We start from the raw sequence: 13,180 nt of genomic DNA, 5'->3' as shown, positions 1-13,180 counted from the left end.
TTTCTCGCTTTTACCAGCAGGAGACAGTTAGCTGCGCTGGTGTTTGGGTTACTGGATGGTGGTTCCCTTCTCCCTGCACTGCATGAGGTGAACTAGGCGTAATATTTACAAGCACCTTCACATTATACTACGGCTTGCTGTGTGTGTGTTTGTAGTGTGTAATCCTAGGTACTGGGACACTTGGAGTGAGTTTGATGAGCTGGCCTCCACCCCTCCAGGTAACTGCATTCATTGGCCCATATTTACATTCTAGTGCATTGGCTTGTTTTTTTTATTTATGACAGCCAGTACCCTGGTCTTGCGATTTCCATTCTTTGCCATGTCCTTAGCTAAAGTGTTTTTATCTATAGGATCTATTTTTATAATAAAGGCTTGTTATTAATGACATATTCTTCTTTCAGAATTCTTGTCATTTATTTAATAAAATTGCCCAGTCAACTGGAATACACGTCTCTGTCTCATTCTCATACAACTTGTCTGCGTGCTGGGGAGCCTCTCCACTCGAATTGATGGTTACAAATCTTAAGGTGTAAGTCCTTAGGTGGCGTAGTTTGGTGTGGTGTCTTGTTATATATTACTTTCATAGTGTTCGGCCACATAAGCATTGTTTCAGTAACCCATTTTCTGCAGTTATCTGAAGCTATCCTGCTGTTGACAGAGTGTCTTTGTCCCCACAGGCAATTTTTCTCTAAAAAACTGAATTGTATTGCAAGGTATTAACTTTAAGTGTCCAGTAGGCCTGATACAGACTTTCCCAATCATCTGGTCAACAGTAGAACTTCTGCCTACTGTATCTTTGAGTACCATGTATGGTAAAACTAGTGCTCTATACCATAAAATTTTCCAGTAATACTTAAGGGCCCAGAATTTTTTTTTGTACGCATTATTTGTGCATCTTCTAGTTTTTGAGATTCAGACTTTACTTACTGACCTACATATTTTTTTAAATGGGCAGCATGATTTTTTCCACTGTGAAGTTTCCTCCCTATCTGGTTGTTTTCTCACAGATTTGTTAGTCCTTATGACTGAACACAATCACAAGACACTCACTTTATCTATGAAAGCTTAACAGATTCTTCAGAGAATATAAAACCTTGGTAAAAAGGTCGACCTTTTCAATACCTCTGCGTACATGTTGCCAATCTAAAATGTCAGAAATCTAAAAAAAAGTCAGAAAAAATGTCAGATCTCATTCAGGGACTGGAGGCCTGTGACAAGGCTAATCATGGCTCCCGAGTCTGCTGTTTCTGGGGTTCTGCTGACAACTTCCCTGAAGAAGGGCACATCCTTAATGCTTTGTGGACTCTGGCACAACAGGCACAATAGCTAAACACCTCAGCATCTCTCTGGCTAACCTTCACCAACCATATACCATAACCACTTTGGATGGAAAAACCCCTGGGTTCTGGACAGGTATGTAAATACACTGCACCTCTGCACCTACTTCACTCAGAGCTTCCACTGATTCTGAAGTACCCCTGGTTAGTCCACCACAATCTGCATTTTCACTAGTCCAGTGGAATGTTGACTGAGTTGGAGTCTCCCTGCTATGCCCACAGCCTCCTGAATCACCTGTCTCTCCTAAGTTGTCCTGAGTGCCTGCTGAGTACACTGACCTTCAGAAAGTCTTCAGGAAGCTCTTCAGTCCCCTCCCATCGGGGAGGAGATTCAGAAGCCTCCAGGCCCGTACCTCAAGGTTGAGGGACAGCTTCAATCACCAGGCTGTTAGGAAGTTGAACTCTCTTCCCTCTCTCAGCCATCTGCTCACACGCAAACTCACACAGATCTGCACAGTCACTTTACTTATAAAAACAGTCTACATCATATTCCTGTGGAATATGTAGTTTTTTTTATATTTATTTTTCATATTTATAAACCTACCATGTGCCTGGATGCCCTTACTGTTAATATTTGTAGCTTGTTTTCTGTGAAAATTCTTGTTTTTGTTCTTGTCTCTCAGTGTCATTGTGTTATGTCGAACTGTTGTATTGTCACCGTGGGCCTGAGAGAAACGCAATTTCAATCCTCCGTATGTCCTGTGCATATTGGAGAATTGACAATAAAGTTGACTTTGACTTTGACTTTGAGGAAGAAGCATGCTACATCTCTGCCTCCATCTACCTCTGCCTCTGCCCCTATCATGCCATGACAGTGCCATCGACCTACTGCCTCGTACCTGCCCCCCCTCAAGGAAGAATCCTCTCTGTCTGCTCCTGAAACAGCTGCTATGGATGAGTACATCCATGAAGCCATAGCCATGAGCTGCATGGGTCCCTCTACATCTGCTGGAGCTGGTTTCTTCTTTGTGGGTAAGAAGGATGTGGGTCTCTGCCCTTGCATTGACTATAGGGGTTTGAACAAAATTACAGTTAAAAACCGTTACCCCCTCCCTGATGTCTGCTGCTTCAGTGGGTGACCATATTTACAAACTTGAATATCTGCTACACCTACATCATCATCCAAATTTGCGAAGGAGACGAGTGGCCTTCAGCATTCCCACTGATCACTATAAGCATTTGATAATGCCCTTTGGATTGGTCAATTCTCCAGCTGTGTTCAAAGCTGTCATAATTGATGTTCTTCAGGACATGTGGAACTGCTTTATGTTTGTCTACCTTGATGACATTGTTATATTCTCAAAATCCCTTCAGTAATATGCCCAATATGTGAGAAAAGTCCTGCATCATCTCCTCAGAAACCACCTTTTTGTCAAATTGGAAAAGTGTGTGCCATGTCTCAACAGTTCCTTTCCAAGCTTTCATCATCTGAACAGCATCTAGATGGACCCCAACAAAAACGAAACAGTAAGCAATTAGCTAGTTCCTACATCCATCAAGCAAATACAGAACTTCCTGGAGTTTGCCAGTTTTTACAGGAAATTCATCTGGAACTTTAGTTCCTTTGCTTCTCCTCTGATGACTTGGGGGTCATCCACTAGGTTCAGCTGGTCGGAGAAAGCATTCAACAATCTCAAGCAGCGATTCTCTTCATGCCCTGTCCTGGTGCTCCCAGACCCTGAGGTTCTGTTCATTGTGGAGTTAGATGCCTAAGATATGGGGGTTAGAGCAGTCCTGTCCCAAAGGTCAAGCAAGGACAACAAGTTGCATACTTGCACTTGGCAAATATGCAGAGGGCAAATATGTAACTGGGAATTGTTGACAGTTAAGGTGGCTTTGGAGGAATGGAGACACTGGTTGGAAGGACCCAAACATCCATTCCTTGTCTGAATAGACTACAAGAACCTGCCTTACATCCAGGAGGCTAAGCGGCTCAACTCTCAGCAAACAAGGTGGCCGCTCTTCTTCAATCGTTTTGACTTTGTCCTCTCATATTGCCCATATTCCAAGAAGCCTGATGCTCTCTCCAGGCAATTTGACCCCCCAGATTGGGTCAAGACTTCAGAACTCATCCTCCTAAGATCCGGAATTGTAGCTCCAGTGTGCTGGGGTATTGAAACTACCATGAGGAAGGTGCAACTAAGGGAGGCAGGGCCAGGTAACAGCCCACCAGGCTGCTTCTTTGACCCCAAGTCCGTCAGGTCTCAGGTGTTGCAGTGGGGACAGTCATTACACCTCATGGGGCACCCAGGAGTGACTAAGATCTTGGAGCTCATTCAGAGGCAAAGCTGGTGGAGAAGGAGAAGGTGGTGGAGAAGTACATCCTATTCTTTCTGGCAGCCTATTCCACCTGTGCCCAAAACAAGGACCTTATCTTCAAGTCCTGCTCCATCCACTCCCCATACCCTTTTTACCCTGGTCCCACATCTCAGTGGACTTTATCACAGATCTCCCACTCTCCCAAGGTAACACTGTCATCCTGGTAATTGTCAACTGCGTTTCCAAAGCCTGCCACCTTATATTCCTTCCCAAACTCCCCTCAGCTTAACCCTTTCACATGTACGGTCACACCAGTGTGATTAGATTGGAAAAATTCTAGCCAGTTTTAGCTTTGAGGAAACAGCGATTTAATGTTAAAAAATATAGCAAATGTGGCGGTAAAATCTATGAGAACCTTAATAACGCTAATGAAAATATAACAAACCATGTAACATAGCAGGTGCACTACATAGCATAAATTAACTTACGTGCGAAAGGGTTAAAACTTTATTGAAAACTCAGTATAAAATGTGAATGTGAAATCTGTGTATTTTCACAGCTCTTTGCCTGTCTAATAAGAATGCCGTATTTACACATGATAGAGGCTGTGTTGCAAGACTTTCACACTGACCCTTTTGTGTGAGGAAGAGTTGTGCAGGAAAAAACAGATTTAAATGTATTAATGTTCTGTTAATGTTCTGTCATGGGTTAACTGGATATGGAGGGCACTGTATGCATATGTAGCCCATACATGAAAGTTATAGGTTTTTTCTGTGATTTATTTTGATTTTATATTTAACATATGTGTACTGGCAGAGAAAAACAGGATGTTTTCTTAATATAGCCAGACTACACCATACTCTGTTAGGAGAGGGACCCTTGAGTTACAGGCTCATTCGCCTGCATGGGAATATGCAGTATACTGAAAGTTGCACGATTCACACAATCAGGGGAGCCGATTGGCAGAAATAACAGTTTATTTGGTTTACAGGTAACACTACAGCCCAGCTACATAGAACACAATCCTGTAAACAGCCATCCTATGCAGTATCACAGGCAAGCAGACACTGACCACCAGGCCTCAGAAGCACGCAGAAGGACATCCAAATAAATCACAAAAAAGAAATCCAAATCCAAATCCAAATTTATTTGCTCTTGGCCAATACAATGAGATATCATCAACAATCCCCATGCCAATACATAGAAAAGCTGATTTTACACTGCATGCATTTAGCAGACACTCTTATCCAGAGCGACTTCCATCACAATAGAACATAAGTGTATGCATTCAATTCAAACAAGCAACAAATGTCAGGCCAGGCCAGTGAATGTGAACATAACAGTATTCAAGCCCTAACACAGGTTAACTTGTGCACTCTGACAAAAGCCAAGTATACTACGATACAACAGGTCCTAGAATACAAATTCATAACACATCATAATACTACACATAAAATTAACATTGAATGCAAGAAGTAGCAGGTATTAGGGGGTGGGGATAGAAGTGGAACCGAGATTCAGTCTGAAGAGGTGGGTCAGTCTGCATTGGAAGATGGCCAGTGACTCTGCTGTCCTAACCCCCGTGGGGAGTTCATTCTAGCACTGAAGGACCAGTACAGACAGGGATCATGACTGAGAAGAGTGACCCTGTCGGGTTCAACTCATTTGGCAGTAAGCTTCATTTTTTCCACAGCTCTCAGATTTTACAATTCCCCTTTTGTAATGAGGGCTGCATTCATTCCCGTATCTTAAATCACAGAGTCATGTGAACACTTAACACACCTCTAATTTGTTTTCCAGCTACAGAGCACATGGGAAAAGTTGACTATATGCCTCCAAACTGTCTTCACAATAAGGAATCGCATATTTACGCGTTGATTTTTTGTTAAACTCTCCTTTAAATTTCAATTAATCTGAAATGGAATTGACCACAGCCCCTCTGTCCTGTAACATATGGTTACAAAAAATATTCTCCATGGCTTCTCCAAGACTAAACATTCCTTGCTGAAAAGATATGTGATATTACATTCCCCTTGATTAAAATGCATCACAGTATCAGCAGAAGAAATCTTTGATGGACCTGGCATGTCATCCTCTACATGTTCTTCTGAAAGAGCAGCAGTGCTCGCAGTAAAATGCTCCTCTTCTTCAGCACTTAATGTTGGGTCATCACTTAATGGATACATTTTTTCTGATAAAGACAAATAATATTCAACACACACATTATTAGGTTATCATTAACTTTTCAAATCTGAATCTGAATATCAGTTGTCAAAAACTTTCACCTTAGTTACTAAACATGTAAGAATAATACGCCACTGAGTTTGCATTGTTTGAACTTAAGGGCAATGTTCTGGATATGGCTGTAGAGTTTATCATTTTTAATGAGTTTGTCATTGACAAGGCTCAGGCAAGGACTCAGGCGCGAACCAAGGCAGCTTCGGGTTCCAAGCGTCTTTAACGAAATAGTCAGGCAGATCGCTAATCAGAAACGGGCAGGGTCAAAAACCAGAAGGCAGTCCATGGACAGAATGAGGATTGGAAACCGGAGCAGGCAGGGTCGGGAACCGGACAGGCAGGCAATCAGGCGAACGTGGCAAGGTGGCAGGCAAAAACGAGGTCAGGATACGAGCAGGGTCGTGTCAGGAGTTTCTCCTGACATGATCGCGCTGCACTCCCTGGGAGCGCAAGGAGGCTCGGGCGTGCAGCAGGGCTGCATTATTGGCTAATGACGGTGTTCGCTGCCTGGTGTGTGCTCCGCACCTGTTGCCTGTCCGTAGTGATTTCGCCAGGACTATTTAGGCAGGTGAGTGGGAGTAGCACTAGAGAGACGCGAACGGAGGTTGTCACACGGGGTTTTAGTGTGAAGTTGGGTTTTTTGATTTTTCTTTTTTTCCTTTGAACGTGCCGGCACGGCCGAGTTTAGGGTTTGTTTTTTGGTTTGCTGTTTTTTTTTCTTTGCGTTTAGTTTGAGCTCTGGGAGTCGCGACCCAGAGCGGGTTTTGAGTTTGATTTGTTTGCCTAAATTTTCTTTCTTTTTTTTGCTTTGGTGTGCTGGGCCGAGTGTGTTTGTGTGTCTTAGGCGGCCTCAGAAGAGCGGTGACCGAAGGAGCTCCAGCGGCGAATCCCTGAGGGAGCGGGGAAAACATCACTTGGTTCCGGACGCAGCCAGGGTCGAAGAGAGCCCCCATCCCGTGGAAGCGCATGCTGGGGAGGTGGATCCCCTAGCTGGAAGGGAGGTGGCACTACGGAACCTCAAGAGGGTGCGTGAGTCACCAGTACGGGATGGAGAGGGAGGGCTGACCGGCTGCCGCTCTGTGTCTCCCTCAGTGTGATCCCGCGGAGCCGGCGGAGTTACTACTGGGGAGAAGACGTGGGTCGCCGCCAGAGCCGCCAGCCCCCATGGGAGTGACGCGGGGGCCTTGTCTGGAGTTTATTTAATTTTTTTTGTTTTTTTGGGACGTAGGCGAAGCCCGGCATCGTGGCGCGGGCTGAGCTACGTCCCCCCTTATACTTTCGTTTTCATTTTGTTCGTTTTGTGTGGTGTGCGTGTGCATGCGTGTGAGGAGCCTCCCCCGCAACGGCAGCACTCCCCCCGGGTGGTGAAATTGAGCAGTCCTCTCTCTCCCGGTGTCCAGGTGGGCGGGGACGCCAGATCACGGGGTGTTTGTAGTGAGGCTAAGTGTGTGTGTGTGTGTGTGTGTGTGTGTGTGTGGGGATTCCTTTTTTTTTCCTTTTTTTGGTGTGTGCGGTTGGGTAGCGTTCCCGCCTGCTTGTAGCCGGGGAGGGCAGACAGGGGATAGGGGGAGGGGCTTCGCAGGGAGAGGGATAGCGGCGTCTCAAATGTTATGAATTGTTTTGTTAAATTGTGTTTTTTAACCTAAAAAAAATAAAGAGTTGCTATCCTACTCACCTTGTCCTGGCGTTCTTGTGGCGGGCGGATCCCTAGGAGGGCGAACTGGTTGGGCATTGTGTCACTCCTGACACTAACAACATTGGCGTAAGTCGGCAGGATCTGCCTTGTCACAAGAATGGATGAGCGGGGAGGAGCAGGTGCGGCGTTTCCGCCGGGTGGTGTCCCCGTCCCCTGGTTTATGTGCGCGCCCTGGGTCCCTAAGTTCTCTGGGGAAGAAGGCGCAGTCAGACATGGGGAGTGGCGGGCACAGGTTCAGGCTATGCTCCGGGCACAAGGGCTCACAGAGGAACAAAGGGTTGACTTTCTGATGGGGGCCCTGGAGGGACGTGCCCGCCGGGAGGTGCTGCTCGTGCCGGTGGAGCAGCGCAACACGGTCGCCCTTCTGTGGGCCATGCTGGAGGAGCTGTTTGCCCACCCCACACCGCTACCCGTGGTTCGCCAGGACTTCTTCCAGTGTGCGCAGGAGCGGGAGGAGAGTTTGGATGGGTACCTCCTTCAGCTACGGGAGGTGCACGCCAAATGGCGGGCCCGGGAGCCGGCGGTGGATGGTGACAGCCTGGTGTTGCGGGACCAGTTTCTGCTTGGCCTACGGAGGGGCCCCCTTAAACAGGAACTGCAGAGGCAGGTGAGGCGGCAGCCCGCGCTCACTTTCCAGCAGGTGGGTCGTGAGGCCCGCGAGCTTGAGCTGGAGTTCCGGGGGGGCACGGGGCAATGTGCTGTGCTTCTCGTTCGCAGGAACCTCGGCTGCTGGCTGTTCCGCTCCAGGCAGGGGACTTGGAGCGCTGGAAGGACGAGGTGCGGGCTGAAATGCGGCAGGAGCTCCAAGAACAGGTGGCCGCACTGGGCAAAGCACTGATCGCGGAGCTTCGACAGCAGTGGCCGCAGGCTCCAGCCACCCCGCCCGTAGAGGAACGGGAGCCCCAGGCCCGTGGCCCGGAGAGCCGTCGCCCCGCCAGGCAGGGTCGGGGGCCGGCGCGGTTTCAGTGGGACGCTGATGGCCAGCCCATTTGTGTTGCATGTGGGCAGGCCAGGCATGTGCAGCGCCACTGTCTCCAGCGTGCGCCGTTAAACTCCCAACCCCGTCCGCGGTAGGGCACGCGGGCGGGGTACAAGGGGGTACTGGCGAAGACTGCCCTGAGCGTATAGCGGTCCTGGGGCCATGCCCCCAGGTGGAGGTGGAGGTAGGTGGGGTTAAGGTGCCGTGTCTTTTGAACACGGGCTCACAGGTCACCCTGATGAGTGAGGGGTTTTTCAGGAAGTGGTTTGGGGGCCTTCCCGAGCGGGACACGGGTGCTCTGCAGTGGTTGTCCCTGCGGGCAGCCAATGGGCTAGACATACCCTTTGTGGGGTATGTGGTTTTCGATTTTGTAGTCGGGGGGGTCCGCATCCCTGATAAGGGCGTTATTGTAGTAGAGGACCATTGTTTAGGGTCAGATAGCGTCCTGTTGGGGATGAACATTATCTCCCAGTGTTGGGAAGAGGTGATGAGGGGTGTACAGCCTGGTGCCCTAACCTTTTCTGCCTCTCAGCAGGGCCGTGCTCGGCGGGCCTGGGAGCGGGCTTTTGCCCTGTGCCGCCGGGCCCAGGTGCAGGCCCTCTCCCCGAAACGTGGAACGCTGCGGCTGGGTCGGAGCGACGACACTGAAGTGCCGGCTGGCTCCGAGGTGGTGCAGTGGGTCCGCGTGGAGGGAGGTGAACACCTGGAGGGCCTGCCCTGCCTGTTGGAGGGGCTCGAGGAAGGTGGTGAGTGGCAGGTGGCCCGGGCCGTCGTTCGGCCACGGGGGGGCAAGGTTCCCCTCCGTGTGATGAACGTGCACCCCCATCCCTTGACCTTACGCCGATGACGCCCCTTGGCAACCCTTTCTTGTCTTGACCTCTCGCAGATTCAGGGTGAGTGCGATGTGGTGCTGCGGAGCCCCCGCCCCGGGGAGGTAGAGGTGACTGTGGGGACCGTCCAGGTGCCGTTGGGGGTGGGGAGTCCACTGCCCCCGCCGGAGCTGGAGGGACTCACGGGGGAGCAGCACCGTCAGGCACAGGAGCTGCTGCAGAAGTGGGCGGGGGTGTTCGCAGCCCACGAGGAGGACTTTGGGTGTACCGATGCGGTGTATCACCGCATCCCGACCGGTAATGCTCCACCCAGCCGTGAGAGGTATCGCCCTTTTCCCCCTGGCCTTTATCCCGAGCTGCGGGTTCTGTTGCAGGGGATGCTAGAGAGTGGGGTGATCACCGAGAGTTCCAGTTCCTGGACAGCCCCCGTGGTCCTTGTGAAAAAGGAGGACGGCGCGTGGCGGTTATGTGTTGATTACCGCCGCCTGAATGCCGTTACCCACAAGGACGCCCACCCTCTGCCCCGCATCGAGGAGTCATTAGCGGGGATGAAGCGGGCAGAGTGGTATTCTACCCTCGACCTGGCCAGTGGGTATTGGCAGGTGGCGGTGGATCCACGGGACCGTGAGAAGACCGCGTTTGCTACCCCCGTTGGCTTATATCAGTTTGAGCGGAGGGCGTTTGGGCTATGTAATGCCCCGGCCATCTTCCAACGCCTCATGCAGCGGTGCTTGGGTGACCTGCTGCATGACTCTCTGCTGATATACCTTGATGATGTTGTAGTTTTTTCCCCAGATTTTTCCACCCACCTGAGGCACTTGGAGGTGGTGTTTGAGCGCCTGGGGCGCTTTGGGCTCAAGCTCCAGCCTCAGAAGTGCAAGCTGCTGAGGAAGGAGGTGCGATATCTGGGGCACATCGTCAGTCAGGCGGGGGTAGCCACGGATCCGGAAAAAACGGCTGCAGTGCGGGACTGGCCGGCCCCTGAGACTGTGCGACAGGTAAGGGCGTTTCTCAGGTTTGCCGGCTACTATCGGCGGTTCATCCCCGCTTTCGCCAAGATCGCGGCTCCCCTGCATCGGTTGCTGGTGGGTACGGCAGCTCGGGGTAGGCGCACACAGCGGGTGGAGTGGGGCCCCGAGTGCCAGCGTGCCTTCGAGGAGTTGAAGGCTGCCCTGCTCTCCGCCCCAGTCTTAGCCTATGCTGACTTCTCGTTGCCTTTCCGGGTATATACGGATGCCAGTATGGACGGGCTGGGGGCTGTGTTGTCGCAGGTCCAGGAGGGTAAGGAGAGGGTGATTGCCTATGCCAGCCGGAGCCTGCACCCCGCGGAGAGGAATGACCAGAACTACAGCGCCTTCAAGCTGGAGCTGCTGGCGCTGAAGTGGGCCGTGACCGAGAAATTTAAGGATTATCTCTGGGGCACTAAGGTCACGGTCTTCACCGACTACAACCCCTTAGTACACCTAGGAACGGCGCGCCTCGGGGCGACTGAGCAGCGGTGGGTGGCACAGTTAGCAAGTTATGATCTGGAGGTAAAGTACCGCCCTGGATCCCGCAATGCTAATGCGGACACCCTGTCTCGGTTGCCTGGGGAGGAGGGGGTTGTGGCGCAGGTGGCTTTGGATGCCGCAGCTGAGGGTGCGTGGGACTGGGCGTCCTTACAGCGGAGGGATGAACATCTGCGGGCTCTGGCGGCGCGGCTTGAGAGCGGGGAGCCCCCTCGGCGGGAAGAGCGGAGGAAGGCCTCACCCGAGGAAGGTAGGTGGTGGAGGGAATGGGAGCGGCTCCATTTACGAGGGGGGGTCCTCTGCCGCCGGGTGCAGGACGGGGCTGCTGGAGAGCCGTTGTGGCAGGTGCTGGTGCCCCGGGGCGAGGCCCAGGGTGTCTGGCAGCGGTACCATCAGGCCCTGGGTCACTTGTGTGCCAACAAGCTGGAGGCTGCCTTAAGCCAGCGGTTTTACTGGCCGGGTCTGGGGGCGGATGTGCGGCGTTGGACGGCAGATTGGGCCCCCCTTGTCCCTCTTTCCACCTCCTACCCCTTAGAGGTGGTGGCCATGGACTATCTTGCGCTGGGGCGCCCGGGCGACCCGTACCCCTACCTGCTCGTGCTGACGGATTTTTTCTCAAAGTACAGGTGGGCGGTGCCTGTCAGGGACCAGTCGGCGACGACCACGGTCAAGGCACTGTGGGGTGCGGTGACACAGCACTGGGGCTGCCCTGAGCGACTCCTCTCTGACCGGGGGGGCGGCGTTCGAGTCCTCCATGGTCGCGGCTTTCTGTGAGCTGTATGGATGTACAAAGATCCGTACCACCCCCTACCATCCCCAGGGCAATGGGGCCTGCGAGCGGTTTAATCAGACACTGCTGTCTCTCCTAGGCTCACTGCGAGAGGATGAGCAGTCCCGTTGGCCGGAGCGCCTGCCGGCCCTGTTGCAGGCCTATAACAACTCGGTCCATAGCAGCACAGGGTATGCCCCGCATTTTGTCCTGACAGGGCGCCACGCCCGGTTGCCTGTGGACCTGGCCCTCAACGTGCCGCCCCCCGAGCGACGATGGACCCTGGAGGGATGGGTGAAGGATCACCATCAGACCCTGCTACGGGTGTACCAGCGGGTGCTGGAGGGGGTGCGGCGCCAGCAGGGCCGGGACAAGGAGAGGTATGATCGGCGAGTCCGGGACCTCCCCTTGCTGCCTGGTGACCGGGTGTTGGTGCAGGTGAGTGGGAGTAGCACTAGAGAGACGCGAACGGAGGTTGTCACATGGGGTTTTAGTGTGAAGTTGGGTTTTTTGATTTTTCTTTTTTTCCTTTGAACGTGCCGGCACGGCCGAGTTTAGGGTATGTTTTTTGGTTTGCTGTTTTTTTTTTCTTTGCGTTTAGTTTGAGCTCTGGGAGTCGCGACCTAGAGCGGGTTTTGAGTTTACTTTGTTTGCCTAAATTTTCTTTCTTTTTTTTGCTTTGGTGTGCTGGGCCGAGTGTGTTTGTGTGTCTTAGGCGGCCTCAGAAGAGCGGTGACCGAAGGAGCTCCAGCGGCGAATCCCTGAGGGAGCGGGGAAAACATCACTTGGTTCCGGACGCAGCCAGGGTCGAAGAGAGCCCCCGCCCCGTGGAAGCGCATGCTGGGGAGGTGGATCCCCTAGCTGGAAGGGAGGTGGCACTGCGGAACCTCAAGAGGGTGCGTGAGTCACCAGCATGGGATGGAGAGGGAGGGCTGACCGGCTGCCGCTCTGTGTCTCCCTCAGTGTGATCCCGCGGAGCCGGCGGAGTTACTACCGGGGAGAAGACGTGGGTCGCCGCCAGAGCCGCCAGCCCCCATGGGAGTGACGCGGGGGCCTTGTCTGGAGTTTATTTAATTTTTTTTGTTTTTTTGGGACGTAGGCGAAGCCCGGCATCGTGGCGCGGGCTGAGCTACGTCCCCCCTTATAGTTTCGTTTTCATTTTGTTCGTTTTGTGTGATGTGCGTGTGCGTGCGTGTGCGTGCGTGCGTGTGAGGAGCCTCCCCCGCAGCGGCAGCACTCCCCCCCGGTGGTGAAATTGAGCAGTCCTCTCTCTCCCGGTGTCCAGGTGGGCGGGGACGCCAGATCATGGGGTGTTTGTAGTGAGGCTAAGTGTGTGTGTGTGTGTGTGTGTGTGTGTGTGTGTGGGGATTCCTTTTTTTTCCTTTTTTTTGGTGTGTGCGGTTGGGTAGCGTTCCCGCCTGCTTGTAGCCGAGGAGGGCAGACAGGGGTGGACAGAAGGATAGGGGGAGGGGCTTCGCAGGGAGAGGGATAGCGGCGTCTCAAATGTTATGAATTGTTTTGTTAAATTTGTGTTTTTTAACCTAAAAAAAATAAAGAGTTGCTA

General features: G+C 52.0%; 1 pseudogene; it reads left to right on the top strand.

The window, feature by feature from the left end:
• The window catches only part of LOC118782284, a 295,763-nt pseudogene extending 283,411 nt beyond the window's left edge, over positions 1-12,352 (top strand).
• The last annotated feature ends 828 nt before the right edge of the window (positions 12,353-13,180 follow it).

This window comes from Megalops cyprinoides, chromosome 8 (assembly GCF_013368585.1).
Source record: "Megalops cyprinoides isolate fMegCyp1 chromosome 8, fMegCyp1.pri, whole genome shotgun sequence".
In the NCBI taxonomy this organism is placed as follows: Eukaryota; Metazoa; Chordata; class Actinopteri; order Elopiformes; family Megalopidae; genus Megalops; species Megalops cyprinoides.
This window is presented reverse-complemented; position numbering and strand designations above follow the sequence as displayed.